Source organism: Pelobates fuscus, chromosome 6, assembly GCF_036172605.1.
Source record: "Pelobates fuscus isolate aPelFus1 chromosome 6, aPelFus1.pri, whole genome shotgun sequence".
Classification (NCBI taxonomy): Eukaryota; Metazoa; Chordata; class Amphibia; order Anura; family Pelobatidae; genus Pelobates; species Pelobates fuscus.
Genome location: NC_086322.1, coordinates 184,771,485 through 184,788,827, shown reverse-complemented (window position 1 = coordinate 184,788,827; position 17,343 = coordinate 184,771,485). Strand labels below are relative to the sequence as shown.

The 17,343-nt window shown below is 42.7% G+C and overlaps 1 protein-coding gene across 1 annotated transcript in view; it reads right to left on the bottom strand.

Moving 5' to 3' along the window:
* Positions 1-12,397, bottom strand: part of SLC39A8 (solute carrier family 39 member 8) — a 71,851-nt gene extending 59,454 nt beyond the window's left edge. Inside the window, exon 1 of the mRNA XM_063458567.1 lies at positions 12,356-12,397. The gene's annotated coding sequence lies outside the window, so the exon portion shown is untranslated. The remainder of the gene's footprint in view (positions 1-12,355) is intronic.
* Positions 12,398-17,343: the final 4,946 nt, after the last annotated feature.

The following is a 17,343-nucleotide window of genomic DNA, read 5'->3' as shown; positions in this document are numbered from 1 at the left end:
TTAACAAATTAACAGGAAGTACAAAACTCAAAAACATTAGCAGATGCTGCCTAAAAATCAATGATACCTCATATGATTGTGAATTCCCTCAGTTTACATTAAAGGGACACTATAGTCACCAGAACAACTACAGCTTAATGTGGTTGTTCTGGTGAGTATAATAGCTCCCTTCAGGCATTTTCATGTAAACACTGCCTTTTCAGAGAAAAGGCAGTGTTTACATTGCCCCTAGGGACACCTCCAAGTGGCCACTCCTCAGATGGCCACTGGAGGGGCTTCCTGGCTCAGGGCTGCCCTGCCCTGCCGTTCAGCATCTCCACGCTCTACATGGGGACTCTGAATTTTGCTCATAGAGATGAATTGATTCAATGCATCTCTAGGAGGAGTTGCTGATTGGCCAAAACAGTGTTTGGCCCCGCCCCCTTGCTGATTTTAGCCAATCCAATTCTTTGCCCATGGGAAATTTTGATAATGTCATCAAGGGGGCGGGGCCAGCTCCGGCAAACCCGTGGAGAGTTAAAAATAAGGTGAGTTTTAACACTTTCTTAGAGGGCTATAGGGGGGGGGGGGGGGCAAGCCACCTAAATGGTGGGTTTACACTATAGGGTCAGGAATACATGTTTGTGTCCCTGACCCTATAGTGATCCTTTAAGGCCTTGTTGGGCCAATCCTTATCCTGTAAATTCTCACCTACATAAAGTAGAGAAACATATAACAGTAGTGAGAAGCAACAATGTATCAATTTGAGATTAACAGGACGAGAGGCACTTTCTATACGTTTGCTGTTTCTCTAATGTTGTACTGCAGCCCTGTGTGACCTCTGTGCTTGGGCCCATGAGTGAATTACTTTTTGACCTCTATGTTGTAATAATGTTCACTGAAATTGATACATTGTTGCTTTTCCCTACTGTTTTTGGAATTTACAGACTACTTCTCCCTAGGGCAGAGGTAGGCAACCTTTTAGTAGAACTGTGTCAAAACAAGATCTGGAAGAGCTATTTTTTTTTTAAAAAAATGGAGTGCATATGTTGCTGTATTGTACTTGTGTTATTTATAGGTGTGGTGATTGCTTTGTTACATTGTATTTGTGTGTATGTGGGCTGTTATTTTGTATAAGTTCATGAGTAGTTTGTGCTAATGTGTATGATACCTATGAATGTCGGCTGTGTATGTGGGCTGCTTGTGGAATTGTGTGTCCAGATGATATGTCACATTGTGTGTTTGTTGGATTGTGTATGTGTGGGACTACTTGTGGTATTGCATGTGAGAGGCTGCTTGTGGGGTTGTGTGAGTGTATGTAGCTTGTCAGTGGTGTTGTAGGGACTACCTGTGCAGCTCTATGTATATCTAGCAGTGTGGTTGGCCTTCCTGGGGTGCAGTGGGGACCAGACTGGCAAGGTACAGATCAAAGGCAGGAGCTGCGATAGCTGCTGCGGGCTGCTCTACACCAATAAAGATTCCCACTAACAAGTGTGGGGAGGAAGTGATCTGAGATCACTTCTTCTAAATGCTGCAATGCGTAAATTGAGGATTGCCCCTCACCACCTGCAATCACTGCTCGGTTTGCACTAGCAGATATTTGAAGTCCTGCTAGGATTCCTGATAGGCCACACCCTGTTTGGCTCTGGCAGCCGTGAGTGCTGTGCCATAGGTGGCTGACCCTTGCCCTAGGGTGTTAGTCAGGGCCGCCATCAGGGGGTGACAACCATGACGGTTGTCACAGGCCCGGCGGTCCTGGGGGGCCTGAACTGCTTTGGCAGTCCTGGGCCCCACATTCCCTCTCTGCACATATATATATATATATATAGCGATGATCGCTATATATATGTGCATCCGCGGGCCCCCGGCTCCCTGTACTTGCAGAGGGGGCCCAGCAGTCTGCATCTGAATGTTACAGATCTTTGCTCTCTCTAACTTCTATGGGTTACTATGGCAATGCTCCGCGCGGCACGCACACCACACTCACTGGAGTTAGAGAGAGGGAAAAGCTGTAATGTACTGCTGAAGTCTGCTGGGCCCCCTCTGCAAGTATAGGGAGCCATAATGCCACCGGACCATCAGGGATGGAATCTCCCCCTCCCTGAACCAGGTAAGAAGCAGGGAGGGGGGAATAACATTTAATTACATTTAATGTGTGGGGGGGGGAGGGGAAAATGCTCCATTTGCACAACATGCATACACTAGTAAAACACACACACTCTGCATTCAACACACTAACACACACTCTGCATTCACTACACTGACACACACTCTGCATCCACTACACTGACACACACTCTGCATTCATTACACTAACACACACACTCTGCATTCACGACACCAACCATCTGCATCCACTACACTAAAACACACTCTGCATTCATTACACTAACACTCCCATTCATTACACTAGCACACTGCATCCACTACACTAACGCACACACTCTGCATTCATTACACTAACACACACCCTGCATTCATTACACTAACACACACACTCTGCATTCATTACACTAACACACTGCATCCACTACACTAACACACACTCTGCATTCACTACACAATAACACACATTCTGCATTCATTACACTAACACACACTATGTATTCACTGCACTGACACACTGCATCCACTACACTGACACACACTCTGCATTCATTACACTAACACACACACTGCATTCACTACACCAACACACTGCATCCACTACACTAAAACACACTCTGCATTCATTACACTAACACTCTGCATTCATTACACTAGCACACTGCATCCACTACACTAACACACACACTCTGCATTCATTACACTAACACACACCCTGCATTCATTACACTAACACACTGCATCCACTACACTAAAACACACTCTGCATTCACTACACAATAACACACACTCTGCATTCATTACACTAACACACACTATGTATTCACTACACTGACACACTACATCCACTACACTGACACACACTCTGCATTCATTACACTAACACATATTCTGCATTCACTACACTAACACACACTCTGCATTCACTGCACTAACACACACTCTTCATCCACTACACTGACACACACTTTGCATTCATTACACTAACACACACTCTGCATCCACTACACTGACACACACTCTGCATTCATTACACTAACACACACTCTGCATTCACTACAGTGACACACACTCTGCATTCATTACACTAACACACACTCTGCATTTACTACACTGACACACACTCTGCATGCATTACACTAACACACACACTCTGCATTCACTACACCATCACACTGCATCCACTACACTAACACACACTCTGCATTCATTACACTAACACTCTGCATTCATTACACTAGCACACTGCATCCACTACACTAACACACACACTCTGCATTCATTACACTAACACACACTCTGCATTCATTTCACTAACACACTGCATCCACTACACTAACACATACTCTGCATCCATTGCGCTAACACACTGCATCCACTACACTAACACATACTCTGCATTCACTACACAATAACACACACTCTGCATTCATTACACTAACACACACTCTAAATTCACTACACTGACACACTGCATCCACTACACTGGCACACACTCTGCATTCATTACACTAACACACACTCTGCATTCACTACACTAACACACAATCTGCATTCACTGCACTAACACACACTCTTCATCCACTACACTAACACACACTCTGCATTCACTACAGTGACACACACTCTGCATTCACTACACTAACACGCTGCATCCACTGCACTGACACACACTCTGCATTCACTACACTAACACACTCTGCATTCACTACACTAACACACTCTGCATTCACTGCACTAACGCACACTCTGCATTTACTGCACTAACGCACACTCTGCATTTACTGCACTAACATACACTCTGCATTCACTATACTGACACACACTCTGCATTCACTACACTAACATAAACTCTCCATTAACTGTACACACTGCATTGACTACACAAACATCCTGCATTCACTGTACACACACTACACCCACCACACATTCCAACACCCTGCATTCACTATACACAGACACTGTGTCTAATACACACTACATCCACTACAAACACTGCATCCACTAAACACATTATCCACTACACACACACTACATCCACTGTACACACAGTACATCCACTACACAAACACACTCTGCATTCACTATACACACTGCATCAGCTAAACAAACACACACTCTGCATTCACTGCACAAACAGTATCTAATACACACTAGAGATGTCGCAAACATAAAATGTTCCGTTCGCAAACGGCGAACGCGAATTTCCGCTAATGTTCGCGAATGGGCGAACCAGGCGAACCGCCATAGACTTCAATAGGCAGGCGAATTTTAAAACACACAGGGACTCTTTCTGGCCACATTAGTGATGGAAAAGTTGTTTCAAGGGGACTAACACCTGGACTGTGGCATTCTGGAGGGGGATCCATGTCAAAACTCCCATGGAAAATTACATAGTTGATGCAGAGTCTGGTTTTAATCCATAAAGGGCATAAATCACCTAACATTCCTAAATTGTTTGGAATAACGTGCTTTAAAACATCAGGTATGATGTTGTATCGATCAGGTAGTGAAAGGGTTACACCCGCTTCACAGTGACAGACCAAACTCCCCGTTTAACCCACCGCAAACAGTCCATTTGCACAACCGCAAACTCCCCATTTGCACAAGGTTGGATACCAAGCTAGCCATGTCCCGTTCCTTGTCCTCACTGATGTCATTGAAGGTCTCTTCCTCCACCTAGCCACGTACAACACCAAGGGTCCCCGAAAGGTGACAACAAGCCCCCTGGGACGCCTGCTGTGTTTGGTCTTCCACCTCCTCAAAGCCACCTTCCTCCTCTGACTCCTCTTCTTCAGACTCCTCTCTCTGCGTTGCCTCTCTCTGCATTATTATAAAGTGTGTTAAGTAGTACTATTCCTATCAGTTTAATCCCTGTTACGTCCCCTATCAGGGGACGTGTATATGGCATTGATTTTAGGAACCTGGAGATGGAAAAAGATGCTTGGTCGGTCCTCCTACTTCAAATTTGGGGCACTGAGCGTGCAATCTAATGTGCCACCAGATAGGAGTGGTGTGTTAAGTAGTACTATTCTTATCAGTTTAATCCCTGTTACGTCCCCCTCATCAGGCCTTTTTTAGTCGAATGTATCGCCCACTGTCAGTCCCTTCGGGATCCATCCCTCATTCATCTTAATAAAGGTGAGGTAATCTAGACTTTTTTGACCTGGGCGACTTCTCTTCTCAGTGACAATACCTCCTGCTGCACTGAAGGTCCTTTCTGACAGGACACTTGAAGCGGGGCAGGCCATAAGTTCTATCGCAAATTGGGATAGCTCAGGCCACAAGTCAAGCCTGCACACCCAGTAGTTAAGGGGTTCATCGCTCCTCAAAGTGTCGATATCTGCAGTTAAGGCGAGGTAGTCTGCTACCTGTCGGTCGAGTCGTTCTCTGAAGGTGGACCCCGAAGTGCTGTGGCAATGCATAGGACTTAAAAAGGTCCGCATGTCCTCCATCAACAACACGTCTGTAAAGCGTCCTGTCCTTGCCGGCGTGGTCGTGGGAGGAGGAGGAGTATTACTTTCACCTCTTCCCCTGTTAAAATTCCCGTTGTGCTGTAACATCACCCTTATACGCTGTGTAAAGCATACTTTTTAATTTATTTTGGAACTGCTGCATCCTTTCCGACTTGCGGTAATTCGGTAACATTTCAGGTACTTTCTGCTTACGCCCGGTACAGGTCGTTCTCCTTCAGCCTTTTTATACAAGGGTTCCTCAACAGGCACGACAGCATGAAAGACCCCATTTGCACAAGGTTGGATGCCGAGCTACTCATGTCCCGTTCCTCGTCCTCAGTGATCTCACTGAAGGTATGTTCTTCCCCCCCAGCCACGTACAACACCACGGGTATCAGATAGGTGACAACGAGCACCCTGGTATGCCTGTTGTGGTTGGTCTTCCTCCTCCTCCTCAAAGCCACATTCCTCCTCTGACTGCTCTTCCTCACAATCCTCTTCCAGCGTTGCCGCAGGTCCAGCAAGCGATGCTGATAAGGCTGTTTCTGGTGGTGATGGTGACCACAACTCTTCCTCTTTCTCTTCACGCTCATCTACGGCCTGATCCAGCACTCTTCGCAGGGCACGCTCCAGGAAGAAAACAAATGGTATGATGTCGTTGATGGTGCCTTCGGTGCGACTGACTAGGTTTGTCACCTCCTCAAAAGAATGCATGAGCCTACAGGCATTGCGCATGAGCATCCAGTAACATGGCAAAAAAATTCCCAGCTCCGCAGAGGCTGTCCTAGCACCCCGGTCATACAAATAGTCATTAACGGCTTTTTCTTGTTGGAGCAGGCGGTCAAACATTAGGAGTGTTGAATTCCAATGTGTCGGGCTGTCGCAAATCAAGCGCCTCACTGGCATGTTGTTTCGCCGCTGGATATCTGAAAAGTGCACCATGGCCGTGTAGGAACGCCTGAAATGGCCACACACCTTCCTGGCCTGCTTCAGGACGTCCTGTAAGCCTGGGTACTTATGCACAAAGCGTTGTACGGTCAGATTACACACATGTGCCATGCACGGCACATGTGTCAACTTGCCCAAATTCAATGCCGCCAACAAATTTCTTCCATTGTCACAAACCACTTTGCCGATCTACAGTTGGTGCGGAGTCAGCCACTGATCCACCTGTGCGTTCAGGGCGGACAGGAGTGCTGGTCCGGTGTGACTCTCTGCTTTCAAGTCAACCCCAAGACGGCGTGACACTGCCGTATCCGGGTTGTGGAATAGTACCTGGGAAACTGGGGGGGTGCCGTTGATGTGGAGCAAGACGCAGCAGCAGAAGAGGACTCAGCCGAGGAGGTTATGGAAGAGGATGGAGTAGGAGGAATAGAGGAGGTGGCAGCAGGCCTGCCTGCAAGTCGTGGTGGTGTCACCAACTCCTCTGCAGAGCCACGCATTCCATGCTTGGCAGCCGTCAGCAGGTCTACCCAATGCGCAGTGTAGGTGATGTACCTGCCCTGACCATGCTTTGCATACCAGGTATCAGTGGTCAGATGGACCCTTGCCCCAACACTGTGTGCCAGACATGCCATTACTTCCTTTTGCACAATCGAGTATAGGTTGGGGATTGCCTTTTGTGAAAAGAAATTTCGTCCGGGTCCTTCCACTGCGGTGTCCCAATAGCTACAAATTTTTGGAATGCCTCAGACTCCACCAGCTTGTATGGTAAAAGATGGCGGGCTAAGAGTTCAGACAAGCCAGCTGTCAGATGCCGGGCAAGGGGATGACTTTGTGACATTGGCTTCTTACACTCAAACATGTCCTTGACAGACACCTGTCTGTGGGCAGATGAGCAGGAACTGCTCAAGGCGAGAGACAGAGTGGCGGATGGTTGAGAGGGGGCAAGTAGGACAGCAGTGGTTGACGTGGCTGAAGATGTTGGACCGGGAGGAGGATGGCGGCTTTGAGTTTGTGTGCTGCTTGTACAATGTGTTGATCCCATAGGCGTTTGTGATGTGCGATCATGTGCCTTCGCAAAGCAGTTGTATCTAGGTGGGTGTTGGACTTCCCACGACTCAGTTTTCTTTTTGCAAATGGCATCGCTGTTGTCAGAGGCAGACACACAAAGAAAATGCCACACTGCTGAGCTCTGCAATGACGGCATTCTGGTGGTGGCAACAGCATGCGTTGATTGGCATGCTGTCTGGCTGACCCCGGGTGCCGATGCGTCCTGTCTGACTGTGCCACTAGCTCCTTGCGACGACCTCCCCCTGCTTCCAACTTGTCTCCTCCTCCTCTCTGTCTCCCCATCTGAACTTTCCCCCTGTTCTTCTTCTCTTCTAGCGGGCACCCACGTGATATCCACGGACTCATCGTCATCATCAACCGCTTCACTTGTATCTGACAACTCAGCAAAGGAAGCAGCAGCGGGTACAACATCATCATCATCACACCGTACGTCCATGTGTGTAATGCTGCCTGACTGAGACATATCCCTGTTATCTACATCCTCTGGCAATAATGGTTGTGCATCACTCATTTCTTCCAACTGATGTGTAAATAACTCCTCTGACAGATCAAGTGAAGCGGCTGTGGTGCTAGTGTTGGTGGTGGCGGCAAGAGGGCGAGTGGTAACTTGAGAGGTGCCCGAAGCTAAGCTGGAGGAGGATGGTGCATCAAGGTTCCGAGCGGAAGCTGTAGAAGATTGGGTGTCCTGTGTTAGCCAGTCAACTATGTCCTCAGAACTTTTCGAGTTCAGGGTACGTGGCCTCTGAACACTGGGCATTATTCTAGGGCCAAAGGGAATCACAGCACCACAACCACGACGGCCCCTGCGGGGTGGCCTGCCTCTGCCTGTCATTTTTTTCGATTAGTGGTACTATGCGTGCAAGCTACTGTGACAACAGATATGAGTGGTACTGTGCACTGGCAGAAGTTGGCAGAGTAGACGCTGTAGGCCTGACACACACGCTTGCAGACAACTAACTGCTATTCAATCTATTACAGTCAAAATTGTATTTTTTTTTTTTAAATGTACACTACTGTTACACCAGATATTTGTTGCACTGGTGTGACACTGTGCCCTGGCAGGCCCTGAAATGCACACGTGTGAAGTAAACTGACTGCTATTATTTCACAGTCAAATTTCTATTTTTATTTAATGTACACTACTGTTACACCAGATATGAGTTGCACTGGTGTGACACTGTGCCCTTGCAGGCCCTGAAACGCACACGTGTTAAGGAAACTGACTGCTATTATATTACAGTCAAAAAAGTTTTGTTATTTTTAAATGCAAGCTATTGTGACACCAGATATGAGTGGTGGCACTGGGCAAGTGGGCACAGTATACGCTGTGAGCCTGACACACACGCTGGCAGGCAGGCAACTGCAATTAGATTACACAGGAGAAAAAAAAGCAGACTGATGTTCTAGCCCTAAAAAGGGCTTTTTGGGGTGCTGTCCTTACAGCAGAGATCAGATGAGTCCTTCAGGACTGTAGTGGACACTGAATACACCAGCCTAGCTATCGATTTCCCTATTAAATCAGCAGCAGCTACACTGTCCCTCCTCTCACTAAGAATGCAGCTTCCGAATGAATCTAAAATGGATGCTGTCCAGGAGTTGGGAGGGTCTGGGAGGGAGGGTCTGCTGCTGATTGGCTGGAATGTGTCTGCTGACTGTGAGGTACAGGGTCAAAGTTTACTCAATGATGACGAATAGGGGGCGGACCGAACATTGCATATGTTCGCCTGCCGTGGCGAACGCGAACAAGCTATGTTCTCCAGGAACTATTCGCCAGCGAACTATTCGGGACATCTCTAATACACACATTCTAATTCACTTCCACTGTACACACCACATTCAGTCCTGCATCAATGTCAGGGGACTAGGTAGGAGTCCTGTGGGTGGACTTGTGGGCGGGCCCTGGGGGGGGGCAGACTTTGTGCTTTGTCAAGGGCCCCAAAATTTCTGATGGCAGCTCTGATGTCAATGCTCAGCTATTAGAACCTGTATATATGATTCAGCAGCACATATTTGGTATTCATTTTTTATTACCTGTGATATCTCTCCCTGTGGCTTATCTCTTTATTGTGTTTTGTTATCGAGAGCAGAAATCACAGCACATAATTCTATGTAGTAAACTTAGGCATTCAAATCAAGGATGATGAGTATATTTCCATAACATGATTAGCAAGTATTCTATAATTGTGTATAATTTACAGCACAACAATATTTTTTTCTAATGTATCCCATTGTATAATCTTGCAGAAATAGTATTGTATGATAAACACATTAAAATATATCTGTCTAGATTGCTTTTACATTTCAAAACGAAATCTAACTATAGGTGTAGACGTTAGACTATAGGTGTTTGTTGAAAAGACAACCAAAGGTTTAGTTATTATACAAATAACTGCATTGAATTGAAATCTGAATTGCAGAATTTAGGCTAAAATTTACAAGCTGTAATTATAACTGATTTGGGGAAATTTCTTAAATCAGCATTTTTTGCAAACATTTTACAAATATGGAGGTTATTCTGTAAAGAGTATTTTTGGGGGGAATACAGAGTCAATTCAAATGAGGTCATTCACTGAGGTGTGTACTTTCAGGAATGCAAAGTGAATTCAAAGTTAATTTTCAAATGTAAGGCCAAAATAACCAAAGTATAACCATATATAGCTGACTTGTTTTCAATTTTGTTCTAAAAATTTAAATTCTCCTTGAATTTACAATTAATTTCTGACAGTTCACACTTATGTTGTTTGCTCCAGAAAGGGAGGGCCAATCCCTGAAGACATAAAATAGAAAAAAAAAAAATATTAAGGCACACCCGAGGTTTCTTCTAAAAGGCAGTCTTTTTATATGAAAGAAGGAAGTGGAGACAATGTTTCAGCTCCTCTGATGTGCTTGGATATTTCTTTTTTTCCAGTTCACACTTAAAGGAGCACTATAGTCACCAGAACAACTACAGCTTAATGTAGTTGTTCTGGTGAGTATAATCATTGACTTCAGGCATTTTAATGCAAACAATGCCTATTCAGAGAAAAGGCAGTGTTTACATTGCCCCTAGGGACACCTCCAAGTGGTCATTCCTCAGATGGCCACTGAAGGTGCTTCCTGGCTCAGGGCTGCGCAGTAAGCAGCACTGCCATTCAACGTCCCCATGCTCTGCATGGAGACGCTGAAATTTCCTCATAGAGATGCATTGATTCAATGCATCTCTATGAGGAGGACCTGATTGACCAAAACGGCATTTGGCCCCACCCCGTGCCGATTTTAGCCAATCCAATGCTTTCCCTATGGGAAACAGAACATTTTTAAGTAAAAAAAAAAAAAAAGTTCGGAAAATAGCAGTTACAGATATTTTTCAATCTGGCAAAAAATTGTATACAATTTCATTTTCCTTGCTATTTCTCAATAATTTCCAATTTAACTGAAAAATAACAACAGTATATAATATATAGACTCATACCAGACCATTTACTAATCTGGGAATTTTGATCAAAATAGTTAAATATAAAAATAAATCCAACTTAGGCCTCGATTTAATATTTTTTAATAAGCTTTTCAATCTATCTCAATCTGTTTATTTATTTTTGTTATAACATTTTTTTGTTTAACATTTTTCTTGTATGCTTATTCTTTTTGGTAGAATGTATGTAGCTTACGTTAGGTATGAATGTAGAAATGAAGCAATCAATCAGTGGCATTGAATCGTAATAATGTATGATAAAGTATACATATATAATCACAGAGGTTATGCAAAACTTACAAAAAAAAATTACTGCACAATTTTGTTCGGCATTGAAATAAATCAATAAACATATATTTAAACAAAAAACAAACTATCTCAATCTGTTAAAAAATAACTTCAAAGGATTTATCTACAAAATTTCCTATTCAATGATGACTTCTATAGACTAATCATTTGAAAGTTTTTCTAACACTTTGTGATCATTTGAAAAGCCGATTTTTTTTAGATTGAGGCCTTAGTTATTATCCATTTTCTGTTCTGTTGGCCTAAAGTTTCTTATTTTCTGATAAGTTGCCAATAATTCCCGGTTTAGTGAACAACTCTGATAGGAGAAAGGGTTCTAATTACCTGGGCTTAAAACCATATCAAGGCATGAGCTAAACACTGAATATACCATTATTAGGCCAAAATAACAATCTAAATAGCTGAGAATATTTGAATTGTAAATATTTATGCCTCAAATTAGAAGTGCTCTGGTACGTTCCCAACAATTACCTGTTAAGTGAGTAATCCTGCATATTATGAACTATATCTAAGAATACTTTGAAAACAAAGTGTAAGGAATTTCCTGTCCCATTCTGATCTAACAGTATGACACTTATCTGGCTACCCCAGATATCACCAGCCCAGCCTCTTATTTAGAAATCACTGATGCGAAGGTCCCTAGTACCACATGGGTGACATCAATTCTGCCCAACTTTAAAAAGAATTCATTGGCTGAGAGTGTCAGTAAATTCTTTTCAAATAGGGAATACATTGATATGTCAAATTTGGAAGAGGAAATTCCACTTTGGATGTAACTGAAGAGAAGGCTGAACTAGAGGCACCAGAGATATCCAGGCAAGAGTCAAGTAGCCAGGAAACTCTTGGCACCATAAGAATTACAGCAGGATCTAATGATCCTTAAAGTGTCCTTTAATATGGTAGGTTTAAACTTTACTCTGGTTATCCTAAGACTAGATATAGAAAAGTATGGATGTGTGAACTATGTAATCCATAAATAAGGCCTTGCTTTTAAAGTATATACCTGTAAACGTGTCTGTGTGTGTGTGTGTGTGTGTTGTCTTACCTCCTTCTTTGTCTCTGCTGCTATGTCAGTGAGGGTGTCCAGCTAAATAAAGGAACAAGGTTGGTCACATGGCTGTTGAATGTTTTACATAGTACCATGTAAATCCCATAAAAGTACCAGTAAAGAATAAGAATGTTTGCTGACATATGTATTACAGTATATTTTATACCTCTCGTACCATGTTTTTAAAGGATGTGGCCAGAATTACCCTAAAGCCTTACATGATTACTTCTACCATGCTCAGCACATTTTTAAGGCCATCTCAATTTGGTTTCTCTTGTTTCATTAAGTTAGATTATAACTGCAATTTTACTAGTTTGTGAAATGAGAGCAAGGGTTAACCAGCAGTCAGGTAGCAAGAAAAAGCATTTTAAGCACTTTCTCAGTTCCTGTTCTTGCCTGCTTCCACAGCTGAGTATCTCTGTTTGGCTGCTGTATGCACGATTAAATTGCGATTTGGAAGCTAGACACCGAGTTTCAGCTCACAATCTCTGAGTCCAGAGAAATACGGGACACACAGACAAACACACAGTGAATTACTGCTGTAGAGGGTTTTTCAATGAAAGATCCATGTTTTAATTTGCAGCAGAAAAACACAAAGTTAAGAAAGAATAGGTCAGCAAAGGAAAGTGTGAGTGTGTTAAGCCCCAGACTCATATATTATATAGCATGTATCTTAAGATGGTGGACATATACAAATGACAATATTTTAGGTACAAATAATTGGCTGCATTGTATGAGCAAAAATTTAGATTTAAGATTAATATGTGTTGGCCATATCTATACTGGTAAAGCACTGTGGAATATTTTGTGGAATATATTACAATAAAATAGTAACATTAAATTAAAATAATGGGGGGAGTGGTCTGATGCTGGACAGAGATGGCCACTTGATTCTGTGGCTCCATCCCCACTTGCCCTAATTACGCTACACATAGCACTTCTTTGCATCCATGGGCTGAACTAAAAGAGCCTAAAATGACTGCCTCGAGGGGAGCCCTCATCTGCATCTATCCAGAGTTACCTTCACACTCCGCCAGTCTTGGCATCACGCCTCGAGGCCTCAAATATGGCGCCGGCCTCTCGGGGCTCAACAGTGTCAGAGGAAGGATGGACGCCAGAGCTGGATAGGTCGCAACCTTCTACCCCTGACTGGTTCACACTATTTGCCTCGCTACCCAAAAAGGAGGACTTCCAGAAACAGGTGGACGAAGTCAAGATAACCCTGCACACGGAGATCTCCTCCGTACGTGCCACCCTTGCGACCCTGGAGACAAGAGCAACCACCCTGGAAGAGAGAGACCCTGGCGCCCGGGGCCCTGACAAAACTATTATCCACCAACACATGGCACAGATAGTCAACATGAGGCTACACATTTGGATCGTGGGTGTGTAGTTTAGTGCGTAACTGTGGGAAAGGTCCGCTGGTATGGCTACCCCTAGGTATCTCATATGAGTAGGTGTGAAGTCGAAGGGGTAGGTGTCGATATTGAGTTTGTATCCTGATGCTCTGGCATATGTGTCTAGGGTGTGCAGGAGGAGTGGTAGGGATGTTACTGGTTCTGTTATTGTGATGAGTAGATCATCCGCGTAAGCTGCGGTTTTATACTCCTCCTCGTGAATTTTCAGGCCTTTTATGCCCTTGTTGTGTCTAAGGGTCTGCAGGAGTGGCTCAGCGCAAAGAGAAATGGGGACAGAGGGCATCCCTGGCGGGTACCGTTGTGAATTGTGAAGGAGGGGGGGTGTATTTGTGGTAGTAGTAGGTGGGCTTGTGGGGTGGAGTATAGCACTTGCAGGGCGGTTATAAATGTTTGTGGGAATACCAATTTTTCAAGAGCGGCAAATAGGTAGTGCCACAGTAGTCTGTCAAAGGCCTTTTCTGCGTAGAGTGATAGAAAAAGGGTTGGATGTGTCTAGATTGTGCAGTCCATATGAGGTCGTATGTCCGTCTTGTATTGTCGCTTGCCTGTCATGCCAGTATGAAGCCTACTTGGTATGGGTGTATAAATTGGGGCAGGAGGGGATTAAGGCGGTCTGCAAGGATTTTGGTGAACAATTTGATGTCCATGTTGAGAAGGGAAATCGGTCGGTAATGTCCTGGTTCTAAGTGTGTTTTATTAGGTTTTGGGAGGAGGCAGGGGCGTTTTAGCCGGGAGGCAAACAAGGCATTTGCCTTGGGCGACATTTTCCAGGGGGCAGCAAAAAATGCCGCCTCCTTATTGGAGTTGGTAGTTGTCATGCTTCCGGTGTGTGGTCCTATAGGGCATCTAAATATTTTAGAAAGACACTGGCGATTTTTTTCTGAGTCCTCTGTGACTGCACCTTCTGGTGTGTTTATTTTGTGTATCTGTTTATTTTCGGTTCTTTGTTTGAGTCTTCTTGCTTGTAGCGTATCAGCTTTATTTGCTTTGTCATACAACATTTTTTTGACCAGAGTAGGGCTTTTGTTGAGTCTTTCGCCATGTATGCTTTGATATCAGTTTGGCATTGCTTGATTTGTTTGTTTAGTTCTTGTGTTGGGTTAATTTTATGCTTTGCCTCAAGGGTTCTGAGGGTCGTAAGAGTTTGTTCTAGGTGGGCTATCTGTTTTTTTTTTTGTGGATGGTTGCTGGATTTATCATAACTCCGCGGATTACCGCTTTCAGTATTTGCATTTTTGACACCTGCATGTACAGAGATTTTGCTTAGATTTTTTTGCAAATACAATGTCTGTACCTTTGTGTCATTTAAAAAAAAAAAAACATCAATATGAATTATACAAAGAAAAAAAATACAAGTTAATTGTTTGATTATCATAGCTAACTAATTTGAAAATATGGTCCTGTTACAAAATATGTGTGAAAACATACAATTTGGCAAAGTACAAAATGTTAAAGGACCACTAAAGTTACCTAGGCCACTTCATCTCAATGGTTGTAAAACATTGCAGTTTTTAAGAAACATCAGTATTTACATTGCAGGTCTAAGTCTCTCTTTTTGATAGAGCCTTTTAGATGAAACGCGTTAATGGTTTTAAATTGTGTATTTTAATAATAAAAGTGATTTTGGTTACCTTTTTGATAGGACCAACTCCTACTTTATTACACTCTATATACAACTTATATTTACTTCTTATTCCTGGCATTTTTACTTTTATTTTTTTATTTTTCCGTATCCTGAGCCAAGAAATCATAGGTGGGGATTATTCCACCAGCGCTGTATTATTAGAGCAGTATTTCCTGCTCTATACTTGTAAGTATATTTTATTTTATTTATTTTAATATACTTTTCTTATTGAGAGCACTATCGCTGTTTTTTATATATTTTGTAGTACCAAGGTTGGATTGTCGGACGCATTCTTCCAGTATATCCTGTAGCGGGGATCATACCGCTAAACGCCCATTCATCTAGAGCTGGTTCAAGCTCCTCTAAATATGAGTGTACTTTCCTATTTTCTATTATTTATTTTACTCTTGGATCCGCAATACTTCACTATTGGCAGTTTGTCGTGTTTCCTATTTTGTCTCCACATATACAGATTATTTTACAACCCGGACGGATCAACTCCTGAGGACTGTACAGATATCCCATCCAGTTATATCAGTGAGACGTTTCTTTTATAATTTTTTATTCTATACTTTTACCACTCCAAAGGACTCTTTTTATTTATTTTTATCCAGAGACTTATTTTGCTGTTACCATTTTATTGTGACCATTTGGTCTGGTTTGTATTGGTTTTTACCACTGTATTTTAGTTTTTAGCGCAGCCCTTACCCCCTTTCCTCCTAAGTCTATCTCTAGTGACTGTCTTCCTGACAGCCACTTGAGTGGCCAAGTTTTCCTATTGGGAAGCTTTAATGCACATGTGAGGCTCGCTGCGCATGCACATCAGTATGCTCCTCTATGACGAGCGTTGGATAGGACCATTGTGGGTTAGGCTATACCTCCTCCATGATGTCATGGAAGGTGGAGAGGTAAGCACTACCGAGGGAGCCTCGTCGCAGGAAAAAGATGAGTAAAAATCTTTATTTTATTTATTATTATACTAAAAGGTGGGGGGGGGGACAGGGGGGAGTACCTCCAAACTAGGGACTGGGATACTGAAGCATTAGGAATACAGGTTTTTATTTCTAATGCATTAGTGTTCCTTTAATGGATATTTTTTGTTCTGAATGTTCATGGTGAATATATGTAAATTCAGCTCAGGTGACGAATATGTCAAATTGCAGTTAGAATTATAGCTAACTTGTATGCTTCTTACTAGCTAAACAAACACATGAGAAAATAGATCTATATATTTTAACATTCTATGTTTATTGAACTTTACATGAATAAATAACATTAAACAGAAGAAACAGCGAAAAACATAATGTACAGCATTAAATAAAATAAATTGTAGAAAATAATATAATGTGCATTCAGTACATAGTACCACAAAATAAAATACAAAATCTACATGCCATAATTTGGGAAACAAATTATACAGTACTATGTTTCAGATGCTAAAGGAATACATTTTAAAATTTTCCAAATTAGTAGAATTATTTCCAGGACTCAAAACCAGGCTAATAATTTAACAATAACATAACATGTGGGCACAGGTACATTTAGCAGCTTAAAGCAAATTTGGTAATACATAGTAGTAGAGACAACCAATTTAAATAAAACCAAGTGGACTCTCGTTAAGCCATTTAATGCTGCCCTTTTATTACACATATCTACACAAGTTAGCTGTCATATGTTTTTGAATATTCCATTGTCCTTTTTATTTTGTGTCATTGTCTCTTTACAGCAAAAAAACATGTCTCAATTTGTGTTGAATGTATTCATACATCATGCTCATAGATATAATCCTTGGTGGGTACAGGCATATTTAAAAACTCATTCAGGCTTTTCTAAAAAAAAAAATATCTACAGAATTTGATGAAATTCCACAAATTCCACATCTTTCTGGGTCTTACTGAAAAGAACCATTTATTTGGCTTTAAGTGAAAACTCTTTTCTTCCAG